This window comes from Lactuca virosa, chromosome 2, assembly GCF_052849685.1.
Source record: "Lactuca virosa cultivar CGN04683 chromosome 2, Lactuca_virosa_CGN04683_v6, whole genome shotgun sequence".
NCBI classification, from domain to species: domain Eukaryota; kingdom Viridiplantae; phylum Streptophyta; class Magnoliopsida; order Asterales; family Asteraceae; genus Lactuca; species Lactuca virosa.
Window position 1 is genome coordinate 244,994,874 of NC_136427.1, and position 4,049 is coordinate 244,998,922.

Consider the following 4,049-nt stretch of genomic DNA (forward strand, 5'->3'; position numbering starts at 1 on the left):
GTTTGTGACCCAACTCGTCGAGTTCGTCATTAAAATCCCGTATACGGCAAGTCAGCGTCGAGAATCGTGAACTTTCTGATCAACTCGTCGATTTTATGGCCAACTCGTCGAGTCCGTTTGGAATCAGCATTTTCTCAAAACATGAAAGTCGTCTGAAACTGTGTCTAGTTTTCAGGACATTTTGAATCTCGTCAATAGGATTTACGGTTCATGAGATATGGCCAAAATACTGACGATGGGTCAAGCTGTCCAGCAACATCCTTCTTTCTTCAAAATCCAAGATCCAAGCTTCCAATTGCTAAATCCGGTTCCATAAATTGCAATAAATTAGCCAAAAATTATTAAAACTCTATACGAAATATATAGCTAAATATGCACATATGTCAGTAAGCACGAAGCTTAGTGAGTCTCCCCAACTACCACATACCATACAAATAATCATGCTACTAGGAGATACGGGCCACGCCCACACTCCTCTATCTAGGAGATACGGGCCCCGCCCACACTCTGATGACTACGAGATATGGGCCCCGCCTACCCTCGGCTAACTACGAGATACGGGCCCCGCCCACACTTGGCTAACTGTGAGATACGGGCCCCTCCCACACTCAACTGGTAAACATACATACAAGTATCACACAGAAAACAAGTATAATCAAATCTATCAATCAGTCCTATATCCATACTCAAATAATGCTATGAGATACGGATCCCGCCCACACTCACCTACAAATCAAAACATATACGGTTCGGCCTTGGTGCCTTTGACCTGTTCAAACTAGGAGGAAACTCACCTCGCAAAGCTGACAGTGAAATCTCACGGTGAGGAATCTCTAACGGTTGCTCCAACGACTCCCCGACTATCATTGTCACAATAACAATTAGTCAAAATCCAATAATCCTTCTTAAGGTAAAATGACCATTTTACCCCTGGTCAAAGTCAAAATTATGGTCAAAGTCAACATTCTGGGATGACTCAACTCGCCGAGCTAACCCATCAACTCGCCGAGTTCCATAAATCAAAAACCCTGAAATCCTGATCCAACTCATCGAGTTTTCCCTGTCATCAGAATCGAGACTTTCCAGTTCCACTCGTCGAGTCCGTCCTGAACCCGTCGAGTTTTTCCTTCTACGGGGTCAGGATATTTCGACCCAACTCATCGAGTTCCTCTATGGAATCGACGAGTTATTCAGTCTGTTAAGCCATCTTAATGGATTAAGATTCTATTCTTCAGATCTAAGCTTCATACTTCCCATATACACTGAAAATGTCCTTTTAAGGGTAAAGTTTCCAACTTTGCCCGTTAATACCCTCACTTAACGAGTTTAGCTCAAACCCTAACTCTTTAGGGACTAGATCTTGGTCCTAAAGCCATCAATACTCTAAACCAAGGCATATAAACTGAGATCTGGACCCTAGACACTACATAAATACGTAAAGCTTCCACCTTTCTCTCCATGCATGGCCTTTTGGAGCTTAAAAGACCAAAATGACATCCAATAGCTTGCATGGGGATTCAATGGCCATAAAGTTTGCAACTTTATGCCATGAAAGCCCTCCATAGTTCCAGATCTGGAAGTATACTCACTTAGGACGTCCATTTCCCAAGGATCAAGGTATTTGGACCAAAAACCCAATAAAAGTGATAGAGAAGAGATCCAAGAAATCATTAAGCAAGTTTGAGACTTGCTTACCATAAAATGCTGAGAATGAAATGAAGTTGCTAGATCTAATATCTCCTTCTTGAGTCTTCAAGCTTCTCCTTATTCTACAAGCTTCACACATACAAGATTTCTCTCAAAAATGACTCACAAGCTCACACAATGAATTAGGGTTTCGAGATCTAGGGTTTGGGACTTGGAGGCTGGAAATGAGGTGTGGGGATTAGGATACTTAAATAGGGTGCAAAACCCCGAAATTAGGGTTTCACCCCTGCCAGCCTACTCGTCGAGTTGAGGTTCTCAACTCGTCGAGTAGGTTATTTAAAAACCCGCGTCTCTTCTGATCTTTACTCGACGAGTTTGGGGCTCCCAACTCGTCGAGTTGCTCTACAAAAATGAAAAAAAATATAATTTAAATGCGTACCAGGAACCAGACGTTACAGTTCTCCCCCACTTGTCTTAGACTTCGTGCTCAAAGTCTGCTGTGTCGAGAAACAACTCTGGGTAGTGCTCCCTCATCTCCTCATCGGGCTCCCAAGTCCACTTCGAGCCCTTGCGGTGTTGCCACTGCACCTTCACCAGCTCCACCCTCTTGTTCCTCAACTCCTTTGTCTTCTTTTCGAGAATAGATACTGGTCTCTCGATGTAGTTCAGGTTGTCGTCGACCTGAATATCCTCTAAAGGCATAACTGCGGAGTCATCCACTAAGCACTTCCGCAGTTGGGAGACATGAAAAGTGTTGTGGATCTGGCTGAGCTCTGCTGGAAGATCCAAACGGTAAGTAACCCGGCCCACCCGAGCCAAAACCATGATCGAACCGATGTACCTGGAGCCCAGTTTGCTTCGCTTCCCGAACCGGATGACACCTTTCTAAGGTGACACCTTCAGGAGAACCATGTTACCCAACTGAAACTCCAAGTCTAAACGGCGCTTGTCGGCATAGCTTTTCTGCCGACTCTGAGCAGTCTGGAGCCTACTCCGGACCTGTTGGATCCTCTCAGTGGTCTTGAGTACTACCTCGGTACTCCTCACGACCCTCTGTTCGACCTCACCCCAGCAAATTGGGGTCCTACACTTCCTCCTGTAGAGCATCTCGAAGGGAGGCCGGTCTATGATGGCGTGGTAACTGTTGTTATATGAAAATTCCGCTAACGGAAGATATGTATCCCAAATGCCACCAAAATCCAAAACACATGCGCGCAGCATATCGTCAAGATTCTGAATCGTCCTCTCGCTCTGCCCATCCGTCTAAGGGTGGAAAGCGGTGTTGAAGTGGAGACAAGTACCCATCTCGTCGTGGAATTGCTTCCAAAATCTGGAAGTGAAACGAACATCTCGGTCTAACACCACCAAAACGGGCACTCCATGACGTGCCACCACCTCGCGAATGTAGATCTCAGCTATCTTCTCAGCCGATATGCTCTTCTGGATCAGGATGAAATGACCACTCTTGGTAAACCGATCCACAATGACCCATATCGAATCTACTCCACGTGCGGTCCTGGGAAGCTTGGTGATGAAATCCATAGTGATGTCTTCCCATTTCCACACAGGAATATCTGACGGTTGCATCTTGCCGTGAGGTCGCTGGTGCTCAGGCTTGACCTTCCTGCAGGTCAAGCACCGCTCTGCATACCATGCTACATCTCATTTCATGTAGGGCCACCAGTAATCATGGCGAAGATCCTGATACATCTTCGTCACCCTGGGATGGATGGAGAACCTCGACTTGTGGGCCTCATCCATCAGAACCTGTCATACTCCACCCCAGTACGGAACCCAGACCCTCCCATGCAAGGTCAACAACCCACAATTATCATAATCAAATGAGGCCACCTGGCCTATGATCCGCTCACACTTCCGGCACTCCTCCTTCATACCTTCGACCTGCGCCTCTCGGATATGCTCCAACAGCGGAGTAGTCACTGTCATCCTCAGACATATGTCTCGAATCAGAGCTGCCACTGCCTTGCGGCTAAGAGCATCAGCCACCACATTGCCCTTGCCCGGGTGGTAAAGGGTCTCACAGTCGTAATCCTTCACCACATCTAACCACCAACGCTGCCTCGTGTTCATATCCGGCTGATACATGAGGTACCTCAAACTCTTGTGGTCCGTGTAGATGGTACAATGGACCCCATACAGGTAATGCCGCCAAATCTTGAGGGAGAAAACTACAGCCCCCAGCTCCAAATCGTGTGTCGGGTAGTTCGCCTCGTGAGGCTTCAGCTGCCTTGAAGCGTATGCTATCACGTGACCCCACTGCACCCATGCCCGTGATCGAGGCGTCACAGTAAACTACGAAGTCATCGATGCCCTCTAGCAAGGTCAGACTCGGTGCCTCGCATAACCTTTGTTTGAGAGTCTCGAAGGCTGCCTACTGCACA